This window comes from Zea mays, chromosome 2 (assembly GCF_902167145.1).
Source record: "Zea mays cultivar B73 chromosome 2, Zm-B73-REFERENCE-NAM-5.0, whole genome shotgun sequence".
Lineage (NCBI taxonomy): Eukaryota > Viridiplantae > Streptophyta > Magnoliopsida > Poales > Poaceae > Zea > Zea mays.
In genome coordinates, this window is record NC_050097.1 from 80,166,851 (window position 1) to 80,185,980 (window position 19,130).

General features: G+C 55.8%; 1 pseudogene across 2 annotated transcripts; it reads left to right on the forward strand.

The window, feature by feature from the left end:
- Nucleotides 1-3,174: 3,174 nt before the first annotated feature.
- Nucleotides 3,175-17,742, forward strand: LOC103646613 (uncharacterized; annotated as a pseudogene). 2 transcript variants are annotated; one of them, XR_004549329.2, is made up of 4 exons: nt 10,519-16,739; nt 16,832-16,914; nt 17,043-17,160; nt 17,286-17,717. The product of XR_004549329.2 is annotated as an uncharacterized protein, transcript variant X2 (transcript). The 2 variants fall into 2 exon arrangements; XR_004856248.1 differs by having other exon boundaries at nt 3,175-16,914; nt 17,286-17,742.
- The last annotated feature ends 1,388 nt before the right edge of the window (nt 17,743-19,130 follow it).

A 19,130-nucleotide genomic window follows, 5' to 3' on the forward strand; every position in this document is an offset into this window, starting at 1 on the left:
TTTACTACTATTGTTTACCAGCAAGACAAAGGTGATAAAACTTGATGGGGTACTAATTAAACCGTTTGAGGAGAAATATCAGAAGGATGCTTATACATACCAAGCGAGACATGTAAGAAGCAAGCTCTCCATCCTTTTGACGAAGTGCTGACTCAAAAGCACTTGGAGTCATGGTCCTCAGATAATATGACATTACTTCCTGAAGACATTCGCCTCTCTAATGAAGCATTGTCAGATAAATCCAATGAAGCCTGAAGGAAATGGCTTTCTTCTAGACTATTTATACTGCCAGAACTAGGCAGCTTTCTGAGAGGGGCATTTACTTCAAAGAGAAAAATAGGAAACAATTTAAAAAGAATGGTACTTCATCAATGCAAGAGGTGTCATACTATCTGACTTATTATAGGGACAGGACGCAAACTATAAGAAAAGTGCATAGGTGTCATGTATCATGTTTCTTATTGGGAGTTCCAAGTTGTCGGTTTTTAGCATTAGGCTAAAAAGAATAAACAAAAGGGTTCTATATTAGTTCTGCTTTATAATTGTTTTGTAGGTGTTTATTCCGATAAACATCCGAGGAACGCACTGGTATCTTACCGTCATCAATGCAAGAAATATGGAGATACAAGTGCTCGATTGACTTGGTACTTCATCCGGCCATAATGACCTCACTGACTCCGTGAGTTTGCACAAACCAAACAATTAGTAATCTCTACTACTAATTATGTTAGTAGTGTTGGCGTCCAACCACTTGCATGGCGCACGTTCTGCCAAGCCCGCATGCCGCAGCTGCCCCAACCGCGCATCCCGCACCCTCCCTGCATACGCCGCGCGATCCACCCGCTTCCTCCTCCCCGCGCCCGCAGCACCCGCCGCCGATGGCAGCCGCCACGCCCGCGCAAGGGAAGTTGCTTCCCAAATCCGCGCACGGGTACAAGATTTCCTCTGTCCAACCACTCGCATGGCACAAGTGCTCAGATTTGGATCCCGCGGACAAGATTTCCCAAATCCCGCAGACAAGTTCATCCGAGCGCATCTCGCAGCCCCATGCGCGCATCCCGCAGCCGCGCCGCAGCCGCTCCTTCCATCCGCGAGGATCCCCCAGCCGCTCTTTCCGTCCTCGCGAGGATCCCCCAGCCGTTCCTTTTATCCTCGCGGATCCGAGCGCGCTCGATCGGATACCCTTAATCGCGGCTACCATAAACGCGCTCCTGCCCCACGAAATCGATGGCGCGCGTGTTGAGGGCGTGGGGAGGAGGTGCGCGGCCGCCATCAACGATGTCCTACCCATCTGCTCCGTGATTCTCGCCATTCTTCCTGGTTGCCAATCAGTTTTTGGTTCCCCCGCTGAAGCTCAGATCTATCTGAATGGCTTCCCTATGAAGCATCATCTGGTTGCTCATTGGCATCACCTTTGTTCTGTTGAAACTGGACATCTTCTATGTTGGTTGTTAACGTTAAGAACTTTTCTTGTTAGGAACTGTTATCTTGTTGGTTGCTCTCCCATGCAGTGGTGTTGTAGGAATTTTATTCTTCTGCAGTAACAGGTACAGAACCATTGGTGCTTTCAGATTTGTCGAGTACCACAAGGTCAGAAGTTGCATTATCTTCTTTTGCTTCCACTATAATGTTCTCATTCTGGTGGCTGCTATCTGATGCATTAGTGTTGCTTGAATTTTTTTTCTGGAGCAGGCATGGAATCGTTGGAGTTTTCAGATTTGCCTACCACGGTTTCAGAAGTTGCATTTTCGGTGTTTGCTCCCACTACAATGCTCTCATCATTGTGGGTGCTCTCTGATATTATAGTATTGTCCGAATTATCTTCTACTGTAGCAGGAATGGGATCACTGGAATTTTTGGATTTGTCAAGATCAGGCTCAGCTTCTTTCTGCTGCAGGAGTTCCTTTATAGTTGTCGTCTGATCTGGGTTTGAAGCAATTGCGTTCTCTTTCATTTGGTTGATATGGCTCTCTTTCTCCACAAGAGCTGCTTCCAATTCTTTCTGCGTGTTGGTAAGATATGTCGTGGTAGTTTCTGAATCCATGAGCTTGTTTTTCAATTCTGCCCTCTCAATACTTAGGACAGATGTTTTTCAATTCTGTCCTCTCAATTCTGCTTCCAATTATATTTGTTTGTTACAAAATACTTTAAATTGTCATTTCATTTAAACTATTTATTGTAAACTAGAAAGTATACATACATATAGACAGATTTGTACACGTAATCATGTACAAAATTCGCCACACCTCAAATTTTGTGCGTCCTCCGCCACTGCTCGCCCCCACACCTCGCCCTCCATCCACCTCCCCAAATGACGTGCCTTCCTGGAATTAAAAAGGCAGAAGGGAGGCCACACACGAGACCACCAATCGGACACACGCGAGTACATCCGACGCCCACCATCAGCCAGGTGATGGTCGATTACGAGTTCATCCTGCGCAATTCTTTCTTAGTGTTGAGTATGTTGTTCTTTTTTTCTAGACATAGGTTACATGTTTATTTCAGAAATAAGTTTATGCAATGTGTTTCTGCAATGTGTTGGGTTCAGTCATACATTGGACAGTCACAGGTAGGTTACAGGTTTATTTCTAAAATAAGTATATTTCTGAGACATAGGTTACAAGTTTACCGATCCTCTCCATGCAACTGGTCTGTTATGTTTCATTCGATTTTCAGTTATGTCATAGTACTAAACTGCACAGTCTCATTCGATTTCAGTTAAATCAATCCGTTAATTTTGTACCATAACTTTAAATATGTTCATCTTCTCTTTGTGCGTTTAAATATGTTAGTTTTGTACAATTCAAGTCTGTCAAACCAAATTTGCTAGACTATTTAGTAGTACGGATATCTTTAACTTTGTTGCCTGCTCTTTGCTCATGCTCCAGCTAATTTCAGTGCCTAATGCTACTCATAGTACTAAACTAGACAGAGTAGACCTTACAACTGGACGTACCTTCCTGTTCATACAATTAGTTAGTTCATGTTGCTAACTAAAAATTTGTAGCTATTTAATAGTTCTGTTAGAATATCGTTTGACTTTGTAAACATGATTTTAGTGTACTGAGTTCAAGGTAATATATAGCTAACTGGTATCTTTGAATACTGAACCAGATAGTGTACAGAGCCGTTGCGATGTCCGTGCCTCTGCCCCCGCCTCCTCCGCCCTCGCGACGCAACATCACTGCAAACACTCTAGCAGTGCTAGAAGCCATGGCTGCACACAATGTGAGGACTCTCATCTACTCCAGCACATGTGCGACCTATGGAGAGCCTGACAAGATGCCCTCGCTGAAGGAACTCCCCAGGTCAGCAGTTCAGTTATGATTTCTGAAACCATTAGTTCCTTTCTAAAATCAAGTTGAACGCCTCTCTAGCTAGCATTAACAAAAAAATGAGGTTGAAGTTTACAAACTTCACTTCTGGTTCAGGAACACGGCTTTCTTCAACACTTCGTAAGTGGATTATTTCCTATCCAGAATTTGTCATAACCATTACTAGGCAGAAATCATCATTTGGTTTCATAATTTGCTAACTGTAGTAAATGATTAATTAAACAAGCAAGGAGTGTACAATTTTCCTTAGCCTGTTTCTACTACTAATTATTGTTTTTGAACTGGTATTTTCATTTTCTTTGTGCAATCCAACTACTACATCTATCACTCCAGTATCATCCCGAACGTTTCAATTTCAAATATGTACCCTATAGTAGTCTGGAGTTGCACATATATATTTTAGATCCCGAGCCCAAAATCTTTTAGATCCCAGTTCATACCAATTTAATGTTAAGTTTGCCCCCACAACTGATCTCGATTTCTATTCTCAGCATTATATTGGTGATATCTCAGAGTTGGATGCATTGGAAGGCTTTGCTAAAGGTTTTCCTGGTTTTTATCATAGATCTGTGCATAAGATTTGTCTTGATTTTTTGTTTGTTTCAGAGAAAGCAGTATTCTAACATGGCATGTTCCTACCTTGTTTTCTTATTTGTCTGTGTTGTCTCCTGCATGTTCTACACAAAATCTTTGTACCCACAATCTTTGTATTCTAACATCGATAAGTGCCCAAAATCTTTGTATGCTTCTAAACAGACCTTTGGTATTGTTGTACACATTGGATTCAATACCACTTCTGTTGTCCCGGTAAGTAATTGTCCATATTTATATTATTAAGGGTTTTCAATTATTTACAGTGTGTTCCCATGTGTTTGGTGAACATTAGCCATGTTGTTTGGCATATACATCTTTCAGCTGCACTTATCATGTCGTTCACATTTCACCATTTTGAAGTGGATCTGAAGTCACATTGTTATTTTTTTTGTATTGATCTACTACTACTGTCGGGGGCATAATTAGGGGTACCCTCAAGACTCCTAATTCTCAGCTGGTAACCCCCATCAGCATAAAGCTGCTAAGGCCTGATGGGTGCGATTAAGTCAGGGATCAGTCCATTCGAGCGACTTGATCACGCCTCGCCCGAGCCCAGCCTCGGACAAGGGCTGCCGACCCCGGAGGATTTCCGTCTCGCCCGAGGCCCCCCTCCAACGGCGAACATATTTCCGGCTCGCCCGAGGCCCTGCCTTCACTAAGAAGCAACCCTGACTAAATCGCCGCACCGACCGACCAAGTCGCAGGAGCATTTAATGCAAAGGTGGCCTGACACCTTTAACCTGACGCGCGCCCTCCGGCAGAGCCGAAGTGACCGCCGTCACTTCGCCGCTCCACTGACCGGCCTGACAGAAGGACAGCGCCGCCTGCGCCACTCCGACTGCAGTACCATTTGACAGAGTGAGGCTGACAGGCAGTCAGGCCCTGCCGAAGGCACCATAGGAAGCTCCGCTTCGCCCGACCCAGGGCTCGGACTCGGGCTCAGTCCCGGAAGACGGCGAACTCCGCTCCGCCCGACCTAGGGCTCGGACTCGGGCTCAGTCCCGGAAGACGGCAAACTCCGCTCCGCCCAACCCAGGGCTCGGACTCGGGCTAAGTCCCGGAAGACGGCGAACTCCGCTCCGCCCGACCCAGGGCTCGGATTCGGGCTCAGCCCCAGAAGACGACGAACACCGCTTCGCCCGACCCCAGGTATCAGACTCCGCCCTGGCCTCTGCCGACGACCTCCACCTCGCCCGACCCAGGGGCTCGGACTCGGCCTCGACCATGGAAGACAGACTCGACCTCGGCTTCGGAGGAGCCTCCACATCGCCCAACCTAGGGCGCAGGCCAGCCACGTCAACAGGAGGCGCCATCATCACCCTACCTCGAGCTGACTCGGGCCACAGGGAACAAGACCGGTGTCCCATCTGGCTAGCTCCGCCATATAGGCAATGATGGCGCCCCACATACTCTGTGACGACGGCGGCTCTCAGCCCCCTTACAGAAGCAAGAGGACGTCAGCAAGGACCCAACCGCTCCGACAGCTGTCCCTCCGCGAGGCTCCATCGCTCCTCCGACGGCCACGACATCACACCAGCTGGGCGCCAAGATCTCTCCGGCTGCCACATCGGCATGTACTTAGGGCGCTAGCTCTCCCCCGCTAGACACGTAGCACTCTGCTACACCCCCATTGTACACCTGGATCCTCTCCTTACGCCTATAAAAGGAAGGACCAGGGCCCTCTCAGAGAGGGTTGGCCGCACGGGGACGAGGACGAGACAGGCGCTCTCTTGGGGCCGCTCGCTTCCCTCTCCCGCGTGGACGCTTGTAACCCCCTACTGCAAGCGCACCCGACCTGGGCGCGGGACAAACACGAAGGTCGCGGGATTCCCACCTCTCTCACGCCGGACTCCGGCCGCCTCGCTCTCCCCCCTTCGCGCTCGCCCTCGCTCTCGACCTATCTGGGCTGGGGCACGTGGCGACACTCACTCGTCGGCCCAAGGGACCCCCCGGTCTTGAAACACCGACAGTTGGCGCGCCAGGTAGGGGCCTGTTGCGTGTTGACGAACAGCTTCCCATCAAGCTCCAGATGGGCAGTCTCCAGCAACCTCTCCAACCCGGGACGGTGCTCCGTTTCGGGAGTCTTGAGTTCATGTCCCTCGACGGCAGCTACGACATGATACTCCTTCCACCGCCGCGCGACAACGACAATGGCGGCCGACAACCCGCCCGCCGGCGGCGGAACCGACGACGTCTTCCCCGCATGGTGGAAGAACAACTCTCGACTTCGTCCTGCCTTCTTCCCCGCCAACGGAGGGGAAGGCAGAGCAACCAAGGCCAAGCAAGAGGCAGCGCCTCGTTGGCTGTCGCGCGAGAAGACAGCGCCGGCACCCCAACGAGGGGCGCACCGGGTATCGACTTCGCGCCTGAGACGAAGACGAGCGCCGTCTCCCCGCGACACGCCAATCCCGAGCAAGCGGACGACGCCAGCGCGCTCGCGGAGAGCTTGCTGGACGTCACCCTCGTACCTGAGACGACGGTGCAGTCAGTCCCCGACGTGACTTTGTCGCCGCTCATCGACCAAGAGGTACCGACCGATTCCCATCCCACGTCATTCGGATTCAGCCTCAACCCGCCTAGCGACCTTGCTTTGGCAGGCGCTCTCGTAGAGGCGAGTCCAAACCCTCTGGGGTTTCGCATGCGGTCGCCTTGGGACCGGCTGACGGACGTCTCGACCTACGGGCCCTCTGGGTCCGAGGAAGACGACGAGCCCAGCATCTGTTGGGAATTCTCTGGACTTGGCAACCCCAGTGCCATGCGGGACTTCATCACCGCATGTGACTACTGCCTCTCCGACTGTTCCGACGGTAGCCGCAGCCTCGACGACGAGGACTGCGGCCCAAGCCGCGAATGTTTCCACGTCGATCTAGGGGGTCCCTCCGAAGGCAATCATCTCGGCATGCCGGGGGACGGTGATCTCCCTAGGTCGGTGCCCCGCGTTGACATCCCACGGGAGCTAGCTGTGGTCCCCGCTCAGGCGGGGGGCCATGACCCACAGCTCGAGCAAATCCGCGGGGTGCAGGCCAGGCTCGATGAGGGAACAGGAGCGCTTGAGCCGATCCGCTGGGACGTCGGGCAGGCATGGGCGGGCCAACCCCCGGCCGGAGAAATACGTCATCTGCCCCAGGGTTTCCAGCACCGCGTCGCCGACGACGCCAGGGTCAGGCCGCCACCCGCATCTAGTGGCATCGGCCAGAACCTGGCTGCAGCAGCGATGCTTCTCCGCGCGATGCCGGAGCCATCCACCACCGAGGGTCGGCGAATCCAGGGGGAGCTCAAGAATCTCCTGGAAGGCGCCGCGGTCCGACGGGCCGAGAGCTCTGCCTCCCAGAGGCAGGGATACCCCTCGGAACCTCATGCCGCGACTTCCCGATTCATGCGGGAAGCCTCGGTCTACACCGGGCGCACGCGCAACACCGCGCCTGCGGCCCCGGGCCGCCTCGGCAACGAGCACCATCACCGCGACCGTCGGGCCCACCTCGACGAGAGGGTGCGCCGAGGCTACCACCCCAGGCGTGGGGGACGCTACGACAGCGGGGAGGATCGGAGTCCCTCGCCCGAACCGCCCGGTCCGCAGGCCTTCAGCCGGGCCATCCGACGGGCACCGTTCCCGACCCGGTTCCGACCCCCGACTACTATCACAAAGTACTCGGGGGAGACGAGACCGGAACTGTGGCTCGCGGACTACCGTCTGGCCTGCCAACTAGGTGGAACGGACGACGACAACCTCATCATCCGCAACCTCCCCCTGTTCCTCTCCGACACCGCTCGCGCCTGGTTGGAGCACCTGCCTCCGGGGCAGATCTCCAACTGGGACGACCTAGTCCAAGCTTTCGCCGGTAATTTCCAGGGGACGTACGTGCGCCACGGGAATTCCTGGGACCTCCGAAGCTGCCGGCAGCAGCCGAGAGAGTCTCTCTGAGACTACATCCGGCGATTTTCGAAGCAGCGCACCGAGCTGCCCTACATCACCGACTCGGATGTCATCGGCGTGTTCCTCGCCGGCACCACCTGCCGCGACCTAGTGAGCAAGCTGGGTCGCAAGACCCCCACCAGGGCAAGCGAGCTGATGGACATCGCCACCAAGTTCGCCTCCGGCCAGGAGGCGGTCGAGGCTATCTTCCGAAAGGACAAGCAGCCCCAGGGCCGCCCATCGGAAGATGCTCCCGAAGCGTCTACTCAGCGCGGCGCCAAGAAGAAAGGCAAGAAGAAGTCGCAAGTGAAACGCGACGCCGCCGACGCGGACCTTGTCGCCGCCACCGAGTACAAGAACCCTCGGAAGCCCCCCGGAGGTGCCAACCTCTTCGACAAGATGCTCAAGGAGCCGTGCCCCTATCATCAGGGGTCCGTCAAGCACACCCTTGAGGAGTGTGTCATGCTTCGGCGCCACTTCCACAGGGCTGGGCCACCCGCGGAGGGTGGCAGGGCCCGGGACGACGACAAGAAGGAAGATCACCAAGCAGGAGAGTTCCCCGAGGTCCGCGACTGCTTCATGATCTACGATGGACAAGCGGCGAATGCCTCGGCTCGGCACCGCAAGCAAGAGCGCCGGGAGGTCTGCTCGGTGAAGGTGGCGGCGCCAGTCTACCTAGACTGGTCCGACAAGCCCATCACCTTCGACCAAGCTGACCACCCCGACCATGTGCCGAGCCCGGGGAAATACCCGCTCGTCGTCGACCCCGTCATCGGTGACGTCAGGATCACCAAGGTCCTTATGGACGGAGGCAGCAGCCTCAACATCATCTACACCGAGACCCTCGGGCTCCTGCGCGTCGATCTGTCCTCCGTCCGAGCAGGCGCTGCGCCCTTCCACGGGATCATTCCCGGGAAGCGCGTCCAGCCCCTCGGACGACTCGACCTTCCCGTCTGCTTCAAAACGCCCTCCAACTTCCGAAGGGAGACTCTAACGTTCGAGGTGGTCGGGTTCCGAGGAACCTACCACGCGGTTCTGGGAAGGCCATGCTACGCGAAGTTCATGGCCGTCCCCAACTACACCTACCTGAAGCTCAAGATGCCGGGCCCCAATGGGGTCATCACCGTCGGCCCCACGTACAAGCACGCGTTCGAATGCGACATGGAGTACACCGAGGCCCTCGCCGAGTCCGAGGCCCTCATCGCCGACCTGGAAAGCCTCTCCAAAGAGGTGCCAGACGTGAAGCGCCATGCCGGCAACTTCGAGCCAGTGGAGACGGTTAAGGCCGTCCCCCTCGACCCCAGTGGCGACGTCTCCAAGCAAATCCGGATCGGCTCCGGGCTCGATCCCAAATAGGAAGCAGTGCTCGTCGACTTCCTTCGCGCGAGCGCCGGCGTCTTCACGTGGAGTCCCACGGACATGCCCGGCATACCGAGGGATGTCGCCGAACACTTGCTGGATATTCGGGCCGGAGCCCGACCCGTCAAATAGTCTCTGCGCCGATTCAACGAGGAGAAGCACAGAGCGATAGGCGAGGAGATCCACAAGCTAATGGCGGCGAAGTCCATAAAAGAGGCGAAAAGCGTCAAGCTCAACCCCGAAAGGTGGGTCCTCGGGGTGCCCCAGGGCATGGTCTTGGGGTTCATCATCTCCAAGCGGAGCATCGAAGCCAACCCGGAGAAGATCGCGACCATCGCACAGCACCCCGAGCCCTTGCTGGGGGCACCCGGGGGCTACACGCACCCCCGGGAAAGGCCGCTTGTCATCGCCAAAGTTCTGGAGCCCGGAACGTACAAGCTGGCCGGCGGTCAAGGCGAGGTCTACGGCAACGCTTGGAACATCCGACAGCTACGTCGCTTCTACCCTTAAGATGTTTTCAAGCTGTTCGTATACCTCGCTCCCACACAAGTCTCAGTCATCAAGGAAGGGTCAGCCTCGCCTCGGCAGAGCCCGACCCTCCCTCGGGGGCTAAAAAGGGGGGAACCCCTCTACGTCAAGATTGGGTGTACCTCTCCGCATCCAAAATTTTCGGTCAAAAAGGCTTTTGCGTTCTCCCGGCTACGTCAGAAGCAGGGCCCCAAGGAGCGAACGTGGGTGCATGTAAGTGGCAAGGCCGACTGAGCCAAGGAACTCCTATGCCTCCGGGTTAGGGACACCTCACTCATCACCCGCCACGAAAAATGACCCCTACTCGGGAAGCCACCCTATTATTGATAGGCAAAGCCGGACACGCAAAATAAAAGGAAGAGGAGTACGACTTCATGCAATGGAAACAAAGTGTTCAGGCCTCGGCGGCCGTAGAAAGACACACGCGCATCCAACAGAAACTGTTCCAACAGAGTTAGGCGTCGCCTTGGGAAGGAGTCGCGCCTTCAGCTCCGTCCCTGCCTTCGGTAAAGTCCATCTCGGCTTCCGGCGACGGCGCAGGGGGGAGGACCTCCGCCTCAAAGGTGGTCGCCAGCACTGCGCTCGGACCCGCGGCGACCGCGTCGAGCCGCTGGACTTCTACCAGGGCAGCTTCGTCTTCGTCAGGAAGACAATACCCCTCACTAACCCGCTCCAGGTCCACAACGTAGTGGGAAGCGAGCACGGCGAAGGCCCGCCTGACGCCGTGGTGTAGCGCCTCACGGAGTCTGCCGCACACGTGATCACCCAAGGCTTGAAGGCGACTTTGAGGGGAGCTTCTTGAGGGGACGTCGCCGGAGCCAAGGATCCGATAAACGTCCGAAACGGCTTCGGACATGGCCGCGAGGTCGGCCTCCCTCTGCTCGGCCGCCCCGGCAAGCGCCTTAGCGGACTCATCAAGGGCGGACTCGAGCTCTGCGAACAGCCAGAAGAAAGATCTCAAACACAAGCAGAGGAAACAAACAAGAACGAGAACCAAGGATGGCCAAGGCGTACCTCCGGCTCGGGCACGCTGCTCCGAGGCCGCGACCTGGGCTACGGCTAAGTCGGCTGCAAGGGTTTCGGCCCGGCTTTCGGCCTCGGCAGCCCGGCCCCGAGATTGGTCCCGCTCCTCGACGACCTGGTCGAACTCCGACCGCTGCCGTTGCGCCTCTGCGCGCGCCGCGGCCGCCTCCGCGCGCGCCGCTGCCGCCTCGTCTCTCAGGTCAGTGCAGAGCAACTGGAGGTCCGCTACCTCGGCACCCTGCTGAGAAAGGCGCGCAGTAGCCCCGGCGAGCGAGGTCCTCAGGGATCGCAGCGAGCCCCAGACGTCGACCTTGCGACGGATGAACGACGACTTGGCGGCGCTCCGATCCGTCAGATCCTAAGGGAAGGAAGCGGGGCATCACGAAGAACGCCTCGGTCACAGAAGAGAAAAGGTATGCCTAAAACCGTTACCTGAAGGATTTTGGGGACGTCCCTGCAGAAAACCTCCAGCGACGACCGGAGCGACCCCACCGTTGCTTCAGCACACTCGCAGAGCTCATCCCAGGACTGGTCCTCCCGTTCATCGTCGAGAACGAAGACGGGTCCGAGGCCTCACGGGTCCGGAACCGGAGCAACTGGTGCCGGCCCTCGGAGCTCTGCCGCACAGCGACGAGGCTACCGCCCGGTGGGACGGATCGCGCCTCCACACCCCCCTCTTCCGAGGCACCAAGCGCCGACGCATCAGCCGTCTCAACGTCGGCAGCAACCGGTCGCTCTCCGACTGGGACGACGGCGACTTTGGTAGCGGCAGGCGCCGGCATGGCCGGCACGTTCGGTGGGCTCGGGACCACGTCAGCGTCAGCCGCCTCCCCAATCACAATGGCCGCCTCGGCAGAAGAGCCAGCCTCGGGAACCTGCTCCACGGCGACCGGTGCCGCCCGAGCCCCCTGCGGTGGAACGCCTTGCGAGAAGGTCGGCTGAACGGCAAGGCCCGGAGCGGCGCTGGTCGCACAGGCCGGCGTCGTCTTAAGGGCCTTCCGGGGTGCCAGGTCGGTCAGGCCATGGCTTCGCTTGTTGAGGGAAAAGGAAAAGTCACGGCCGGGACATATGAATGGAAAGCCAGGACGAAGACATTCCGGGATACTTACCCGCTCCGGGCCATGATCCACCGTGCCTGGGGGAAAGTCTCTTGGATCTCGGCCCCCGGAACCGCCGCCGAGGTCCGCTTCGCCGGCAACTTCGGCACCACCCTTGCTTTGGGCGCCCGGGGGGCAGATTGCCCAGGCACTGTCACGGTGACTTGAGGGTCGCCTCCCTGCGCTGCCGGCGCGAGCGACGGCTCTCGGGGAGTAGACGCCCTGGCCTGGCCCCCCGGGGTCACCTCAGCTCTTCCAGCCGAGGGGTCAGGTGCCCTCTCGGGTTGCCCCCGCCCCTCGGGCCGGGACCCCGACGCCCCAACTCCGGGGACTGACGGCATCAACCCGCTCGGGGGCTGGCTTGATGGCTCCTGGCCAAACCCCAAGCCGGGGCTGAGGCCAAGGCGGGCGGCCATGTCGTCCTCCTCGTCATCATCTTCATCATCGTCGTCGTCGTCGGGCGTTTCCGGCGACGGCTCCCTCGGGAGCCCCTCCCTCTCCTGTCGGCGACGAAGCTTTTCCAAGGCGTCTCGAGCCCGCCTCCGCTCGCGGGCCCGGGCCTTCTCCGCGTCCTTCTTCTTCTTCTCCTCCGCGGCGACCCGCCGCGCTGCTCGGTCCACCGCATCCTGCGGGACCCGTGGCAGGGAAGGCTTGTGCCACCCCACCTCCTGAAGAAGGGGGGAAAACCCCGATCATAAGAACCAGGAGCAACCCGATGTATGAAGAAGGAAGGAGCAGACACTCACCAGAGTCACGCACCCTCGGTCGGGGCACATCAAAAGCTGGGAGAAGGCGTGGGGGTCCGGCTTCCCCAACGCGACGGACACCCGCCATTGGCGGGCGTCGAAGGGAAGAGGATCGGAGGACATCCGCGAGCCCTCCCAGTCAGCCTCCGGGGTCATCTCCCAAAGCGACAGTCGTCGCTCCGCCAAGGGAAGCACCCTCCGACGGTGGATGGCGGCAATCACTCCCGCAGCGGTGAGTCCCCCTTTCCGCAACGCCTCCAAGGCCTGGAGAAGGGGTTCGAGGTTCTTCTGTCTTTCGTGCGGGGTCCCGTGGCGCCAAGCATCGGTGGCAGTGGTGACTACTCGCTGGGAGAACGGCGGGAGCAACTCGCCGTCATTCCGGAGGTAGAACCACCGGCGCTGCCACCCCTTGTTCGAGGACGCGAGGATGGCAGGAATATACTGTGACGCCCGCGACTGCCTCAGCAGGAGGGTACAGCCGCCGGCCCGCACTGCTGCGCGGACTTTTCTCTCCCCCGTCGGCGAGGCAAAAAGCTCCGCGAAAAAGAGATGGGTCCACAAATCCCAATGGGGGGCGATCCCCAAGTACCCCTCGCACACCGCTACGAAGATGATGGCCTGCGAGATGGAGTTGGGGGTGAGGTTGTGCAACTCCACCCCATAGTGGTACAGGATCGCCCGCATAAAGCGGCCCGCCGGCACACCAAATCCCCGCTCGTGGAAGGAGACGAAGCTCACGATGTACCCCGGCGGTGGGGACAGAGCGGCTCCGCCCACGGGAGGAATCCATTCCGGTCGCTGCTCATCGGTGAGAGGGCGAAGCAAACCCTCGCCGACCAGATCCTCCAGATCACTCGCCGTCACCGTAGAAAAAGGCCATGGATCGCGCGGCGAGATGATGGTCACCCGGTCAGCCATCACTGAGCGGAAGGGATGGCGGCGCAAGGGGCAGGAAGGGCGGTTTCCTCTTCTCTGGCTAAGTCTCTCGGGTTGCGAAAACCTAAGAGGGAGGCAGGAAGCAGTGCAATGAACCGTCACCAGACCCTCTCCCGGGTATATAAAGACCAAGGCGAGACCGGTTCCAACGTTCCGCCTGGACCGGACGCGGGATTCAAAAACGCGAAGCGAAACAGCCGTTCCTCGAACGGCTCGCGCACGCGCAACGGCCGCCCCACCAACCACTCGCCCCGTCGCATTAACTTCGCGGCGGGACAGGCGGCGCTCCTGGCAGGAGAAGCGGGCGACGCTTCGCCTTCGCCGTAATAACCGCGCCAAAAAAGGTACGCCGTGTCGTTCGATTTCGTATCCTTTTCCTTTTTTCCTCTTTCTCTCTCTCTTGCAACAGGGACCGGGAAAGGGGGATACCCCGAAAAGGATCCTTCCCCGTGAAGGAACCGGGCTCCGAGCCTCCCTACTGATCAGAGGTTCGAAGGCTGGCCCCCCGAAGGGTTCGACAGCCGCCTAAGATCGTGTGGGCCCTACACCCACTACTGGTCAGAGGTTCGAAGGCCGCCCCCCCGAAGGGTTCCACGGCCGCCTCAGGCTACTCGGGCTCCGCGCCCATTACTGATCAGGGGTTCGAAGGCTGGCCCCCGAAGGGTTCACAGCCGCCTCAGACGCCGAGCGAGGGATGACCATGGGTACGTTTGATACATAACCAAGGCTCGGGCTGCGCTTCCGAGGTACCCTAGGACATTTCCGAGACCAGCGGGAGCGATCTTGTAATGGAATCCCATCAGAGGGAGGCATCGAGCCCTCGGACCCCGTCGCCAGGGGACCGGGTCTGGCAGATCACCCGCAGGTACTTTTGGGCGTGCCTCTGGGCCTCTAGCCGACCCCTAACGAACGGGGCACGGACGTCCACTCGGATTACCCGCTTGCAGCTCACCGGAGACACCATGTTCGGCGCCCATCGAGGGCAACATGGCGCTTTCCCCCCCTCCTCCTTGCGGAAAGGCGACGCAGGGGCGTATGTAAAAAAGCCAAGTCTGTCCCTGATCACCCTCTCGCCCTGTGCAGAGGCTCAGGGGCTGCTCTCGCAAACCCGGCTCCGGCCGAACCGTTGACAGCGTCAACATATCAGCCCGAGAACTTGGGACCCGACCGTACACCCGGGCTACGGCCAGCTCGCATGAGGGAACAACCAGACCAGCCGAAGCATTGTGCGAGGCATTAAGACCTCGAAGGAGTGAAACCACTCCTCCGAGGCCTCGGGGGCTACACCCGGCGGGTGCGCTCGCGCGCACCCACCGGAACAAAATGCAACCGAGAAAGGCTGGTCCCCTTGCAAAAAAGTGCGACGAAAGCCTCCAAGCGAGTGCTAACACTCCCTTCGAGGCTCGGGGGCTACTGTCGGGGACCATAATTAGGGGTACCCTCAAGACTCCTAATTCTCAGCTGGTAACCCCCATCAGCATAAAGCTGCTAAGGCCTGATGGGTGCGATTAAGTCAGGGATCAGTCCATTCGAGCGACTTGATCACGCCTCGCCCGAGCCCAGCCTCGGACAAGGGCTGCCGACCCCGGAGGATTTCCGTCTCGCCCGAGGCCCCCCTCCAACGGTGAACATATTTCCGGCTCGCCCGAGGCCCTGCCTTCGCTAAGAAGCAACCCTGACTAAATCGCCGCACCGACCGACCAAGTCACAGGAGCATTTAATGCAAAGGTGGCCTGACACCTTTATCCTGACGCGCGCCCTCCGGCAGAGCCGAAGTGACCGCCGTCACTTCGCCGCTCCACTGACCGGCCTGACAGAAGGACAGCGCCGCCTGCGCCACTCCGACTGCAGTACCATTTGACAGAGTGAGGCTGACAGGCAGTCAGGCCCTGCCGAAGGCACCATAGGAAGCTCCGCTTCGCCCGACCCAGGGCTCGGACTCGGGCTCAGTCCCAGAAGACGGCGAACTCGGCTCCGCCCGACCCAGGGCTCGGACTCGGGCTAAGTCCCGGAAGACGGCGAACTCCGCTCCGCCCGACCCAGGGCTCGGACTCGGGCTAAGTCCCGGAAGACGGCGAACTCCGCTCCGCCCGACCCAGGGCTCGGACTCGGGCTAAGTCCCGGAAGACGGCGAACTCCGCTCCGCCCGACCCAGGGCTCGGACTCGGGCTAAGTCCCGGAAGACGGCGAACTCCGCTCCACCCGACCCAGGGCTCGGATTCGGGCTCAGCCCCAGAAGACGACGAACATCGCTTCGCCCGACCCCAGGGATCGGACTCCGCCCTGGCCTCTGCCGACGACCTCCGCCTCGCCCGACCCAGGGGCTCGGACTCGGCCTCGGCCATGGAAGACAGACTCGACCTCGGCTTCGGAGGAGCCTCCACATCGCCCAATCTAGGGCGCAGGCCAGCCACGTCAACAGGAGGCGCCATCATCACCCTACCCCGAGCTAACTCGGGCCGCAGGGAACAAGACCGGTGTCCCATCTGGCTAGCTCCGCCAGATAGGCAATGATGGCGCCCCGCATACTCTGTGACGACGGCGGCTCTCAGCCCCCTTACGGAAGCAAGAGGACGTCAGCAAGGACCCAACCGCTCCGACAGTTGTCCCTCCGCCAGGCTCCATCGCTCCTCCTACGGCCACGACATCACACCAGCTGGGCGCCAAGATCTTTCCGGCTGCCACATCGACATGTACTTAGGGTGCTAGCTCTCCCCCGCTAGACACGTAGCACTCTGCTACACCCCCCATTGTACACCTGGATCCTCTCCTTACGCCTATAAAAGGAAGGACCAGGGCCCTCTCAGAGAGGGTTGGCCGCGCGGGGACGAGGACGAGACAGGCGCTCTCTTGGGGCCGCTCGCTTCCCTCTCCCGCGTGGACGCTTGTAACCCCCTACTGCAAGCGCACCCGACCTGGGCGCGGGACGAACACGAAGGCCACGGGATTCCCACCTCTCTCACGCCGGACTCCGGCCGCCTCGCTCTCCCCCCTTCGCGCTCGCCCTCGCGCTCGACCCATCTGGGCTGGGGCACGCGGCGACACTCACTCGTCGGTCCAAGGGACCCCCCGGTCTCGAAACGCCGACAACTACCTTGTCAATTGTTTGTATTTTCTAAATTTTTAGGGAGTTCCAATGTTCTACATGGGCGATGAATATGGTCACACAAAGGGAGGGAACAACAATACATACTGCCATGACCATTATGTCAGTCCGATGCCAGCACATATTAACACATTGTTTTAATCAATTTCTTTGACATTCTTGTAATTTTCTAGCCTTTTAATTTGGTTGTGCAGGTCAATTATTTCCGTTGGGATAAGAAGGAAGAACAATCCTCTGATTTGTACAGATTCTGCCGCCTCATGACCAAATTCCGCAAGTAAATAATCTTCCCGCCAAATAGTTTCTGTGCTAAATTGATGATGGTTCCTCTGTTCACCAAATGGCAAGATCTTGTACAATTTACGTTGCCACTGTCTATTCATGTTCTTTTGGTGTGCAATACAGGGAATGTGAATCCCTTGGCCTTGAGGACTTCCCGACTTCAGAACGGTTGCGATAGCACGATCATCAGCCCGGGAAGCCTGACTGGTCAGAGGCAAGCCGATTCGTTGCCTTCACCATGGTACAGACATAACACCTACCACCATCATCACTATAATCATTTCAAGAATCGTTTTTCTACCATTAAGTAGATCAGAGAGAGATCGAAAAAGAAGCTGATGGTTTCTTATGTATCTGTTACTACAGAAGGACGAAACCAAAGGCGAGATCTACGTGGCCTTCAACACCAGTCACCTGCCGGTGGTCGTCGGGCTTCTAGAGCGCTCTGGGTTCCGATGGGAGCCGGTGGTGGACACCGGCAAGGAGGCACCATATGACTTCCTCACCGATGGCCTGCCAGATCGTGCTGTCACCGTCTACCAGTTCTCTCATTTCCTCAACTCCAATCTCTATCCTATGCTCAGCTACTCCTCCATCATCCTTGTATTGCGCCCTGATGTCTGAAAGAAACGGATACAATAGAGTATATTGTAGCCGTAGTATATATTTTCTTTGACTTTTCTTTGACTTCCTTTTGTAGATCTGCCAAACACAAACACAACTAAGCAATGTAGCACATACTATTGGCACGACCCTCCACTCATTTACATTCTAAATTTTATATTTTTTTATAGTTCCTGAATTTGATCGCTCCTAAATACTTTGTCTGAAATCTGTTACTTTTTTTTGCCTTACACTTACAGTGAAAATGTCAACTGCCACTTTGTACATGCCTGATAAATAACTGAAGTTGACCTCATGTTTTATGCTTAAAACTGAATGCAGTGATCAGTACATGTATTTGTTTCGAAGCTTGTATTTCCTTCAGTTTGTAGGGGCTTCTACACTAAGTGTAGACACACCTATTTGTATATTGGCCCATGGATCATATGTGATTCATGATATAGCATCGACATCATGGTTCAATTATCGTGATATATGTTTCCGTTGCAACGCACGGGCACTCACCTAGTGACTTCTAAATTTTACATTATAAGATTTAAGGTTCAGATCAGATTAGGATCGGACATTATGTCTATTTATTTTTGAACTAAAATTTATTTAGAGTCCTAGAACTTGCACGACTATGACCAGCGAGGGACATGCACGACCATCATCAGCCTTCCACCATTGGGGCACGACCAGCCTCGTGACCATGGCTAGGGGCAGGGTTTACCTTGCTTCATAGGATGCGCTCGAAGGAGGCGCACGCCACGAGCAGCAGATGTGGCCAAGAGCTTCGTGTCTATATAGCTAGTGGCAGTGGTGTCTAATTTTTTCTAACTCTACCAAACTTAAGTTGCTAGAGCACTTATTTGAGTTGATATTTTTCTTTGAGTTGATAGAGCACCTATTAAGGAGCTCCATCAAAATAATGAATCTAATACTAGACCTATCAGTTTAGTAAATTCAAATTTATTCAATAGATCTATATCCATCATTTTAGTAAATCCGAATTCATTTAATCAATGTTTGGCTAAGTTTTTATAGAATTAAACTATTTTTTTATTAAATTCATTTAATCAATGTTTGGCTAAGTTTTTATAGAATTAAACTATTTTTTTAATAAATATAGATTTTATAAGAATATATTAAGGACATCCAAACATATACTAGTCATGGAACTGTATTAAAGACATCATGTGTAAGGTAGTGCTTGATGCATAAGCGAGGTAGAACAGAGCGGCTCCGTTCTATCTTTATTAGTGTTTGATTGATAAAATACTGGCAAATTGTTCGATTTAGATTAAAGTTAGCTATTCAGACTACTGTAACTGTAATCTATAGAGATAAAACACTGTAAAAACAGTAGAAGTCGGTATGAATTAAAACCAAGCGAACAACTTCTATCTTTATTAGTGTTTGATTGATGAAATACTGGTAGATTGTTTGATTCAAATTAAAGCCAGCTATTCAGACTACTGCAACTGTAATATATAGAGATAAAACACTGTAAAACAGTAGAAATCGGTATGAATTAAAACCAAGGGAACAACCTCTAAAACAGAACGACTCTAAAAAGAGAATATTTTCTTAATATACTGAATCTTA